General features: G+C 34.5%; 1 pseudogene; it reads left to right on the top strand.

Moving 5' to 3' along the window:
• The window catches only part of LOC137758864 (chromobox protein homolog 1 pseudogene), a 69,110-nt pseudogene extending 60,899 nt beyond the window's left edge, over positions 1-8,211 (top strand).
• The last annotated feature ends 5,265 nt before the right edge of the window (positions 8,212-13,476 follow it).

Genomic DNA, 13,476 nt, shown 5'->3' with positions numbered 1-13,476 from the left:
ATCTCCTGCTTTCAAGAAGAAAAAGGGGGGTCAGAGTGCTTTTCTTGCACCTGCTGCTTTTCAAGTGCCTTTAAATCAAAATAATCTTCATGCCAGAGTAACGTATTTTGGGGTGACATATTCTGCCACCCTTCAGTGGAATAATAAAAGAGATCAAGGAATTGAAGTTGGATGGTCAAGATTTTAGTTCCAGATCATTTTTACTAATATTTGAAATTTTTGAGACTCAATTTCCCCATCTGTTAAACCAAGATAAGAATTACTAGTGAAAGTATTATAATAATGTAAATAAAGTAATAACTTTTGTGGAAACACTTAAAACACTAAAGTTTAATGCAAATGTTAGACTTTTAAATTTTATTTTTAAAATAAATAATGAAAAGGATAATGTAGACAATCATGGTAAAATGAAAGTCATTATTATTATGAAACATGTCCCATTTTGGCATTTTTGTAACAAAGCATATAAATGTTTTTAAATGCTCTTACTAAGTAACTATTGAAGGTATATAACAGTACAGTAAAGATTTTCAGTGTCTTTTCTAAAATTTCACTCATTAGTCTTTACTAATCTAAGGAAAACATTATAAGTATAAATGAAGATTGAAGAAAATATGCATGACACTTTAATTTTAAACATTAGAAATTTTAAATAAGAAAGGAGAACTATTTTGTTGAACATAATTTATTATATGTATCATCCACTTAGAAATGTAAATTCATTATTGAACAAGACAACTTTATATTGGGTGTTAATATTTGGCTCAAAAAACATCTATTAAATAATGAATTTATTTGTTGTTATATATTTCTTTATGACAGAAAAAAATTTACTGAATTTCTTTGGTATTCATTATATTTGTATTTTTTCCAAACAGTTTTAGCTCAGTATTCCACACTAATTATCTATTGTAATTCAGATGGCGCATACCTCAAACTAGCATAAAATTCAATGTGGAAAATGTGACCAAAATATTTTTCTTTTGAAAAAAAAATTTTTTTCAAAAGATAAACACTCTGCTATCTATATATGGCCAAGTTTTTTTTTTAAGGAAAAATATAACCTCAAGTAAAGTTAACAGAAGAAAAGAGACCATAATAGTATAATTTAAGTTATTAAGATAGTTAAAAATATTGAGATTACCCAAACTGCCAAATAAGGGCATAAGGGCCTACTACTTTTATATTTTCCTATGCCACTGAGTAATCCAATATGTGTTTTAAAATTTCTATGTCTATGATTTTTTGACACATTTGAAATGTTATTTATAGTGTAGTTTAAAAATTGGCATGCATTGTTTATGTTTATTTTGGCTTTCACACTTTTGAATGAGATTTACTGTATTCTTTCCAAAAGAATGCTTTTCAATTTCCTAATGAAAAAGAAATATAATTATTACAAACTTTATTTTTCCAAAAGTTATAACTCATATAATGCTACTGAAATACATACTATTTTCATGTAGACAAAATTGATCCTGAAAATACATGCTGCCTTCAGATTTCTAAAAAATAAGCATAGAATATTAGTCTGAAAAGATTAACTTTTTAGTGATCAAATATATTTATTTGCTTTTTCTTCTGTAAGTACATTTGGAATTTAGACTCATACATTCAAGTATTAAGTTGTTTTTTTTTTTTCCACAGACCCATGGATCATAGTTAACTTTTGAGTGAGTTACATGTAACAATGACTGTGGAGTCAAGTAATAATTGGGGAAATTTCTCCAGCAGTTCATAAAATTATATCTGTGTCTTACTTGCAAGCACTGAGGGGTGGCAGGTTAAACAGGTTAAAATCATTCTAGAGTGGCATCAGAAGTTGTTTAAATTGCAATTACAGTTTATAGTGCAGCTGTTAAAATCCACCAAACCAAACTTCCAAAATGACATTTTCCATTTATCTAAGGAACTTTGCCAAATGTTTAATTTATAGGCATCTCACTTGGGCCCTTTTCCAAACATACACCTTTGAATGAATTATCTCATCTTTAGCTTTTACACACAAAACTGAATGTCTGTAGGTGACGTGTAATGTCAGTGAAGTTAAATCTGCTTCATATTGGTGGTGCTTTCAGACATGTAACTTACATTTAAATAAGATAAAATAGTTACTAACTCTCCTGAAAAGAGATTTCTTAAAGGATTTCTTCTTTAATGTCTGTTAGAGCTATCTTATAAATATTATGAATTCAGTTTCTGAAATCTATGTGTAATATTGGAGGAAAACATGGAAATGGCAACATCAGTGCACTTATCTGACCCTTGTAAATGTCAAGTGACAAATGAAGAAAATACATTAGGGTGTACTTAATAATTTTTGTTTAGCCATATGTATATTAATTATATTTTCAACCTCCAAGGACATTATGTACTTAATTTTTTCATTGAATCAAATAGTTACAATATTAGCCAAACAGGAGAATAACTATTTGAAAATCGATTTTGCTATGGCCTGTCTTGCTATCAGAATGGACCAGCTCTAAATTACAGCAAGCAAATCAGACAAGGGTAAAAAATTTAGGTAACTGAATTAGTCACTTTTCTTCTGTAGGTCAGGAAAAGGTGATAAATACCTGGAAGAATTCCAACCCTTCTCCTAAGTAAAATGGCCTTCTCTGTATCATCCTAAATGTTCAAACAGAGCTCTGTTCTCTCATTAGCTGCACTGCCAGAATATTTGAATGATAAAACCTTAAGTATAGAATCTAAAAATAAATAGAACTATCCCAGACTGTAAATCCAAGCTTTTGTAGAACATAACATATAAATGAGAACATTGAGCATCGTGTAGTTTGTAATCATTAAAAATGAAGACTCAGAGGATCTCAAGTTAAATATAGACGCCACCACATAGGAGCTGTGAGACCTTGGAAAAACTAATGTATTGAGGCCTGAGTTTCCTCATCTAAAAAATGAGAACGATAATTGTACCTGCCTGTTAAAGTGTTTGGTAGGATAATACCAAATATTGAAGAACATGCCCTCAGCACAGAGCCTGGCAAATTGCACGTACTCTGTAAATGATACCCATTATTATAGGTAAATTAGAATTAATATAATCAACGAATATTTTATTAGCTCCAAGGTCAAGTGTCTAGAGGTCTAGAAGTTGTTGTCCTTGGAAGAAAGTAAGAGAAATACATATGGGAAATAAGTAAATGTGGGGTGGAAGGAAATAGGGAATCATGGTAGAAACTAGACAAGCCAATTGTACTACCTCTAGTGAATTAATTTGCTAGTGTGGGAGATGGGATTCACCCCAGGTCTGTCTGCTCCTGACCTGACCCATACTCTTTACAGCTATGTTATACAGCCTCTCATTAACAAAATTTCAGACATGTATTTGGATATACTGTTGTTGCAGAAATAAGAACATGTATCATTAGACTGAAAAGGAAGTCTCATCTGAGCAACTGAGAAGGAGAAGTTGGGAAAAACCATTTCAGTGGGTCACTCTCTGAGGCAATGAAGCCTTAGTCGTTGAAAGCCTGTTTGAACTTTGCATAACATGAACTTGATTTGTATCCCAGCTCTAACCATTCTTCTTGTGTAACGTTATTCTGGGACTTCCACCTCTCTAAATCTTGGTTATCTTTTTTAAAAAAATGAAAATAGTAAGGTAGCTTTCAGTACAGAATAAAATAATTTCTTTAAAACATTCAGCACAGATTCTAATAAACAATGATGTGGGTATATCATTGTTATTGTTATGTTGTTTAAATAACAAAGGTAGTCCATGACCTGAAAGATGAAACACACATTGGTAAAGATGAAGAACAAAATTAATACCTTTGTGAGCATAGATATAATTTCCAGAGACAAATTAAGCTTTGGATATAAAATTAGCAACCAAAGGCCCTGAGTCCTGGGGTCAGATAGGCCAGAATTTCAATTCTAGTCTGCCACTTAAGTACTCTGTGATCTTGTCCAAGTTACTTACTGTCTTTAAGCTTCAATTTCTACATCTATAAATGATATTGGTAATAGCAATGTGGAGTTATCTGATTCAGGATTGATTTAGATTATATTATAATTGATAACAATCCAGTCTACATGTCCTTCACAGATGTTCAAGTTTAATTCTTTTAGTTTATAAAAACAGATTTATTCCTTATTAGATTATAAAAATGCCAAGTAGTAGTAATTGCTAACTAAAAGTATGTTTCTATGGTAAGCACTTAATATATGTTAGCTATTCTAAAAGCTATACATTGAGAAAGTTGTGCTTCTACTAATTTGATACATGAAGACTTAAAATAATTCTGTTATGGAAGTTGTTTTCATGCCAATCAAATAGCTAATAAGTTTATTATTCTTTTTTGTTTCATTTTAGTCAGTGCAAAGAAAATAAAATCTTGCTTATTTGACTTTTTAAAATCTCAGACCACATTATCTTTTACAAAAGGAAATCTATAGAGTACAACTTCAAATACTAGTAGGATTTTAGTGCTATATATAGAGGAAAAATACCAAAATTATTATACACTGGAGCACTCTGGTAATATTCCTTCCGGCTTTAGTCAAGACATTGTTTGGTGCTAGAGTACTAAAGGTGATTTATTATAGATATCAATTTTATTTTCTGATATGGCCTTTATTGAAATTTTCTCTAGTACTTCTCCCTTTATAGAAATTCACAGTCCTCTCAAGGAAGCTGTGAGGAAATTGCTATTTGTCATGTAAAATACTTACATTATTTCATTCTGTTGTCTGTGAAAAAATTCTGTATACAACCTAAGATTTAACTCTGAATTTTTACAGCAGAAGAAGCCTTAGAAATGAAATAGAAATGAAAATATAGTATTTCCAATTATAATAGAAAAAAATAAAGATCCAAGCCCAAAACACAGAGGTCTCTTATAGCCACATTCAAATGGATGGGAAAAGAGAAAGAATATATTCAGCCCCCAAACAGAAGATAAGGATAAGGAAGTATTATGGCTTTCAACTCTCATTTGAGTTGCTTCTACCTCAAAGTATCATCACATATCATAAGTTCATGTTCTGCAATCGTAATGATGCAGTTTCAAATATAATGGTAAAGGAAAGTGAGCCATATGTAAAAGCAGCAGGGAATTGTTGTGCCAAAATCTAACTTCTTTTAGAAGAAGGATTTAATAGGAATCTCACTGTGCATGAAAACAAGTTATGCAGATGTAGGTACATTGACATTTCAGTCATTTCAGCTCTTTGTAGCTTGGGCACGGTTATGATCTCACATGTGAATTGAGTTTTTAGAGCTTCTTGCGTAGCACATGTTGGGATATGGTTAAACTGAGTCCAGGTACTGAATCAGGCAAACAAAGACTCAAATGCATTTAGACAAGTTTTTACTTATTTCGTCATGTATGTGGTCTGAATATAGGCAGGAAGACTATTATACATGTACCTTTGGCATTGTATTATAAAATATTTTAAAAGGAGAAACTCAGAGGAAAAAAAAACTGTTCACCTTCTTTTTCATTTTTGCTGGGATATGAGTTAAGCTTGGCTCTCACGTCACTTTAATTCAGAACAAACTAGAATGTGTTCTAGGACATTTTTAAATCAACTTTACTGAGATACAATAAATTGCAAGTAAGTTTTTCATTAATGGATATTTGATTTGTTTCTAACTTTGAGCTATTTTGTTTATAGCAACTATGTTCACTCATGAAACCATCTTTGCATTAACAGAAGTTTTTATTATCTTTGGTAAATACTTAAGTGAATGGCTAAAGTTAGGTATATTTTTAAGATTTTAAGGTGCTGCTAAGTAAACTTTTTAAATTATTATACTATTTTACATTGTCCTCAACAGGGTATGAGATTTCCAGTTGCTCCAAATCCTCATCAACACTTTGTACTGTCAGACTCTTCACTTTTGTCCATTATCATGGGTGTGTAATGGTATCTCATTGTGCTTTTAATCTGCATTTCTCTGATATCTAGTGATATCTAACATTTTATCAGGTGCTTATTGGATAACTATATATATATATATATAAGAAATTTATATATTCTTTTGTGAAGTATCTGTTAAATATTTTGCCCATTTTCAAATGCGGTTGATTGTTTTCTTACTGTTGAGCTACAAGACTTTCTATATTCTAGAAGCAAGTCCTTTGTCAGATTTAGCATTTCAAATATTTTCTCCAGTTCTGTGGCTTGCCTTTTCATTTTCATAATTGTCATTCAAAGAGTAAACATTGTTAATTTGAACAATGTCCAATTTCTCAAACTCTGGGGTCATTTTAAAATAGTTGAAAATAATTTTCCTTAAAGCTGTCTAAATCATTATATGGGTATTCTGGTTTCTCATTCAAATGTGAGTTTATCCCGCTCTCTTCTTCCAGCCATTTTCCACCTTGTTAGCCATCCTTTACCTTACTGAGCCACAAGAACACAGGCCTCTGTCAGCTGCCAACACTCAAAGGACTCATGAATTCACAAACCTCCCATGAAAGCAATAAAGGAAGAGAAAGTAAACATCATATTCCATTTCTTTAGGCTCTTTGCCCATTTGATTAGGCCCCCAAATTTTTGAGTTTGTACAAATAAGCAGAACCAGGATCAGTTTTAAGCAGAACAGGGAGAGGATGTTAGAACCATACTAAGTGTGTTGATTTGAAGCCAGTAAAATTAAGTAAATGCAAAGAAAGCAAGCAAGAATAAATAGTATAATATAATACAATAAATAGAAAGAGTATCAAATGTCCACAATTAGGGGGAGGAAAATTTTGCATGGTTTCCCATAAGGTATCTCAATCTGGAAAGGTATAAATATACTTGATAAATTGGATCATGAATTGAATGGTTATAAAATATAACAAGTCACAAGCAAGTCCAAGTGGACTAATAAATTAACCATAAAAAATAATAGAATAATTGTCATACTGGTGAAGGATTAAACACTTGATAATATTCTAACTTGATGCAATTAAATGAACTACACAAAAAATATTGGCAGCTACAAATAAAAACTTTCATTTTTTGCAAAATGAAAAAGAAGAAAATTAAAAGAAACAACTGTCATCAAATATTTTAACCTCAAATATGAGAAAGTTAACATCTATAATGACATAGGTGTATTTGCATAGGTGTGACCTGACAAAACATACCATAAACATATAATGTAATTTAATATGCAGTAATAATCAAGGAAATTAAAACAAAGCAGGCTTAGAATATGGCTCTTCTTTAAAATAATATATTAAAAATTATGTAGTATACAATGTTTATGAGATTGTGATGAAGCCAGCACATTTAAACACAGGAGGTAATGTAAATATTTGTAGCTATTTTTGAGAATAGTCTGGCAGTATGTATGAAGGAAAATCATATTTCTATTTTTTGATATTGAAATTGATTTGAAAAAATTTACCTAAAGAACAAAAGGAACTAAAGCTTTTATAAATCCACATCTATAATAATTAAACAATCTCTAATGATAAATATCTAAAAACCTAACAAAAAAAATGAAACAATGGGGGAGGGCCGTTGGCCGGGGCCTGCGGGTCGCCGCTGCAGTGAGGGGCTCAACCGCGGTCAGCCAGCGTGTTGCTTTCCTGGTCGCCACTCCCCCGGGCCGGCCCGACAAGACCCGCCAGTAGCGCGACACCGATTCCTCTCGGGCTCGTGGGCGCTGCTCTGAGCCGTGTCACCCTTTATACCAGAAAGCTGGCGGGCACTATGGGGAAAAACAAGAAGTGGAGGAGGTGCTAGAAGAAGAATATGTGGTGGAAAAAGTTCTCGACCGTCGAGTGGTAAAGGGCAAAGTGGAGTACCTTCTAAAGTGGAAGGGGTCCTCAGATGAAGACAGCACGTGGGAACCAGAAGAAAACCTGGATTACCCCTACCTCATTGCTGAATTCCTGCAGTCACAGAAAACAACACACGAGACATAAATCAGAGGGAGGCAAGCGCAAAGCTGATCCTGATTTGGAAGATAAGGGGGAGGAGAGCAAACCAAAGAAGAAGAAAGAAGAGTTAGAAAAGCCACTAGGCTTTGCCCAGGGTTTGGAACCGGAGCGGATTATTGGAGCTACAGACTCCAGTGGAGAACTTGTGTTCCTGATGAAATGGATAAACTCTGATGAGGCTGAGCTGGTCCCTGCCAAGGAAGCCAATGTCAAGTGCCCACAGGTTGTCATATCCTTCTATGAGGAAAGGCTGATGTGGCATTCCTACTCCTCAGAGGATGATGACAAAAAAGATGACAAGAATTAACTCCCCTGAGCACCAACCTCTGTCACATCTGACTGTGGGTTTCAAGTGAGGAAAGAAGGAGTTCTACTTGTCTTGATACCATAAAGGTGACTTGAAAAGATGTCCGTTGAAGAGCCAGTATAGTTTCTGTGCCCTGCAGCAGCCCAAGTGCTTTAAAGCTGTTCTTGCTGTATAGTTTGTACACCCATCCTAGTGGAGGGGAAGGAGGGTCAGTGTTTCAAGGCAACCCATTCTGAACTTTGCTGAGAAAAGCAAAGGGCCTTCTATGAAGGACAAAACTTGCAGAATGGGATGTGGGAGAGCAAAAGATACTGTAGATCTTCAAAGAGCATCTCCACAACCCACAGCCTTCTTCCCAATAGTGTTAACTCTGCATTTTTACAGCATAGCATGTATGTAGTGTTTGGCTATTACTGGTGTATTATTTGGGGTGGGAAAGAAGGGAGATGGGTTAAGATCAGTTTTGTTAAAATTTGGGGCCTGATGGCAGAAATGGTGAAACAAAGGAAAGAACAACTAATGATGATTTGGTTCTGTGTCCAGAATTTTTTTTTAAATTTATTTATTATTATTATTTTTGTATTTATTTTTGGCTGTGTTGGGTCTTCGTTTCTGTGCGAGGGCTTTCTCCAGTTGCGGCGAGCGGGGGCCACTCTTCATCGCGGTGCGCGGGCCTCTCACTGTCGCGGCCTCTCTTTGTTGCGGAGCACAGGCTCCAGACGCGCAGGCTCAGTAGTTGTGGCTCACGGGCCCAGTTGCTCCGTGGCATGTGGGATCTTCCCAGACCAGGGCTCGAACCCATGTCTCCTGTATCGGCAGGCAGACTCGCAACCACTGCGCCACCAGGGAAGCTCTGTCCAGAATATTTTATCCTTTCAAAGAATGTCATTGGCAACCTAAATGAGGACCGTGAGAGACTGTTTAAAAGCTGTGAATGCCTGAAACTTAGAAGCCAACGTGTTCCCTGCCTGAGCTTAAGGCTGTTCCCAACAAAGGACCAAGCCAGTTAAGAAGTTACCAAAGCTGCCATTTGGGGAATGGAAACTGGTTGAGGAGGAACAGTCTTACTGGAGTGTATACACAGGCAGATCATCCTGTCTTAGAGGTGCTAATTATTGAAATTGACAAGAAGACCCTTTCTTTTCCAATTATGAAATTATAAATATCAGCTTCTCCATCCAAGGCACTGGCTGAAGTATTTGAGGAAGGGCAGAGGGTGGTATAGGAGATGAGAGAGTAGGGAAAGACAAGCACCGGTGCTCTTCAGGTGGAAAACTCTTGGAGCCTCTGTTTTTTGAACTTTGAAACCATTGGTGGCAGGGTTCAGTAGTCACTGACAGCACAAGTTCACTGAATCACTTCAAGAGTTGAATGATTTCAGAGGCCCTGTTCTCAGGAGATTAAATTTTCATAGTGGGGTAGTGGTTCACTTTAAAACAAATTTTTTTAATCCTAAGAATTAACTAAAACCCAGAACACTGTCTTGAATCATGAGATCCATCATTTCTTGACATCGTCTAGACCTGCATCTAGAACTCCATTGTAAAATATTTTCAGGCATGTGTTAGATTTCTGTGAAAACTTTGGTTTAAATGTTAAACTTCATACCAACACTGTCAGTGTTTGTCTTAATAAAACTGTAGATTTATTTTTAAAAAATGAAACAATGACTATAGTAAGTTATGGCTATTTAAATTTTGAAATGCCAATCTAATAAAAATATTATGTAAGCCTTTTAAATAATAACCATTAAGGCTGTGTATCAGTGGAAAATAACTAATATTATAGAAATTTACTATTTATAAAATGATTTCATTTACTGCATATGACCCTCAAGCAACCATATAGTCAAGGATAATATAGTATAGTATAATAGTCAAGGGTAATATAGTATAGTAGATAAGAGCTTGTCCCTCAAAATAGGCAGTATTCAAACCCCAACTTACAAACTTTGTAAACTTGGTCACATTACTCATCCTCTCTGGGATTACTGGCTTTCTAATCTGTAATGAGAATATTAATTAGACCTACCCTGTGGATTTCCTTAAAAGATTTAGATAAAGCATTAATGATATTATAAGAAACTTTTATTATTCCATTGTTCTGATAATAAAACTGGCCTTTGGAAAAACATGTATTATCTAATATAATTTATTAAGTAAGTGTTTGCATCAGAATTAGAATACAGGCATCCAGATAACACAACTGTCACAAGTATGATATGTTATATTCATCTGTCCATAGTTATATATTTTGCTACTTCAGCAAAAGAATGTAATCTCCTGAAAAAAATTGAGTCAAATACATGTTTTATTTCTTCCAACTCCTCCATCCCTCAGCAGTGTATATTAAAGGTGTTCCTTAGGTGAAGAATTCCCTTCACACCAGTTCTAACAAGATGACTGAGACAGTTTAAAGTGCCCCAGTGTGAACTTCTTCAACTTACTTCATTTCTGCCTAAAAATCTCTTTGTTCATTCACCTTCCTTCATTATTTCTTGTAAGAATAAATCTGTCACCATTTTATTGGTAATTTATTTCTATGATTCAAAACTGAGAACATTATCATTCTTCCAGTCATCTGATAGGCTGTTCCAATTATATGCCTTGTGATATAATTAGGATGGGGGATATAAAATTTCAACTACATAAAATATAGATGCATGCAGAAAAAAAAAAACTACAATGTAATAAATAGAAATCAAGTGATTGCTATTTTAGGGTTATGGAATAATATGCCAACTTTTAATATCGATTTTCTTTTTAATGTTATACTACTTCAAAAGAAAAAAAATTAAAGAAGCACGGGAGAAGAAAAAAAGTCTGATAAGGGACTCATAATAAATCATTCCTCCTAAATGCCTAGGTACAACGTTGTACTACAAAACATATTTTTTGGCCCAATGAAAATCATAGAGTTTGATATGCAATTTATTTTAATTTTATGCTCGTATGTGCCCTATAAGTTTTGTCCACCTTACTTTTTTTTCCACATAATTTTCAAAATTAGTGGACATTTTTATACATAAAAGTTTGTAGAATGTTTTATTTTATTTTATTTTTTTTAAACATCTTTATTGGAGTGTAATTGCTTTACAATGCTGTGTTAGTTTCTGCTTTATAACAAAGTGAATCAGTTATACATATACATATGTTCCCATATCTCTTCCCTCTTGTGTCTCCCTCCCTCCCACCCTCCCTATCCCACCCCTCTAGGTGGTCACAAAACACCGAGCTGATCTCCCTGTGCTATGCGGCTGCTTCCCACTAGCTATCTATTTTACATTTGGTAGTGTATATATGTCCATGCCACTCTCTCACCCTGTCACATCTTACCCATACCCCTCCCCATATCCTAAAGTCCATTCTCTAGTAGGTCTGTGTCTTTATTCCCGTCTTGCCACTAGGTTCTTCATGACCTTTTTTTTTTTTTTTTCCTTAGATTCCATATATATGTGTTAGCATACTGTATTTGTTTTTCTCTTTCTGACTTACTTCACTCTGTATGACAGACTCTAACTCCATCCATCTCACTACAAATACCTCCATTTCATTTCTTTTTATGGCTGAGTAATATTCCATTGTATATATGTGCCACATCTTCTTTATCCATTCGTCTGTTGATGGACACTTAGGTTGCTTCCATGTCCTGGCTATTATAAATAGAGCTGCAATGAACATTGTGGTACATGACTCTTTTTGAATTATGGTTTTCTCAGGGTATATGCCCAGTAGTGGGATTGCTGGGTCGTATGGTAGTTCTATTTGTAGTTTTTTCAGGAACCTCCATACTGTTCTCCATAGTGGCTGTATCAATTTACATTCCCACCAACAGTGCAAGAGTGTTCCCTTTTCTCCACACCCTCTCCAGCATTTATTGTTTCTAGATTTTTTGATGATGGCCATTCTGACCAGTGTGAGATGATATCTCATTGTAGTTTTGATTTGCATTTCTCTAATGATTAATGATGTTGAGCATTCTTTCATGTGTCTGTTGGCAATCTGTATATCTTCTTTGGAGAAATGTCTATTTAGGTCTTCTGCCCATTTTTGGATTGGGTTGTTTGTTTTTTTGTTATTGAGCTGCATGAGCTGCTTGTAAATCTTGGAGATTAATCCTTTGTCAGTTGCTTCATTTGCAAATATTTTCTCCCATTCTGAGGGTTGTCTTTTGGTCTTGTTTATGGTTTCCTTTGCTGTGCAAAAGCTTTTAAGTTTCATTAGGTCCCATTTGTTTATTTGTGTTTTTATTTCCATTTCTCTAGCAGGTGGGTCAAAAAGGATCTTGTTGTGATTTATGTCATAGAGTGTTCTGCCTATGTTTTCCTCTAAGAGTTTGATAGTGTCTGGCCTTACACTTAGGTCTTTAATCCATTTTGAGTTTATTTTTGTGTATGGTGTCAGGGAGTGTTCTAATTTCATACTTTTACATGTACCTGTCCGGTTTTCCCAGCACCACTTATTGAAGAGGCTGTCTTTTCTCCACTGTATATGCTTGCCTCCTTTATCAAAGATAGGGTGACCATATGTGCATGGGTTTATCTCTGGGCTTTCTATCCTGTTCCATTGATCTATGTTTCTGTTTTTGTGCCAGTACCAAACTGTCTTGATTACTGTAGCTTTGTAATATAGTCTGAAGTCAGGGAGCCTGATTCCTCCAGCTCCATTTTTCGTTCTCAAGATTGCTTTGGCTATTTGGGGTCTTTTGTTTTTCCATTCAAATTGTGAAATTTTTTGTTCTAGTTCTGTGAAAAATGCCTGTGGTAGTTTGATAGGGATTGCATTGAATCTGTAGATTGCTTTGGGTAGTAGAGTCATTTTCACAATGTTGATTCTTCCAATCCAAGAGCATGGTATATCTCTCCATCTATTTGTATCATCTTTAATTTCTTTCATCAGTGTCTTATAATTTTCTGCATACAGGTCTTTGGTCTCCTTAGGTAGGTTTATTCCTAGATATTTTATTCTTTTTGTTGCAATGGTAAACGGGAGTGTTTTCTTAATTTCACTTTCAGATTTTTCATCTTTGGTGTATAGGAATGCAAGAGATTTCTGTGCATTAATTTTGTATCCTGCTACTTTACCAAATTCATTGATTAGCTCTAGTAGTTTTCTGGTGGCATCTTTAGGATTCTCTATGTATAGTATCATGTCATGGCTAACACTTCCATAACTATGTTGAATAATAGTGGTGAGAGTGGGCAACCTTGTCTTGTTCCTGTTGTTAGTGGAAATGGTTTCAGTTTTTCACCATTGAGGACAATGT

Source organism: Eschrichtius robustus, chromosome 2 (genome assembly GCF_028021215.1).
Source record: "Eschrichtius robustus isolate mEscRob2 chromosome 2, mEscRob2.pri, whole genome shotgun sequence".
In the NCBI taxonomy this organism is placed as follows: Eukaryota; Metazoa; Chordata; class Mammalia; order Artiodactyla; family Eschrichtiidae; genus Eschrichtius; species Eschrichtius robustus.
This window is presented reverse-complemented; position numbering and strand designations above follow the sequence as displayed.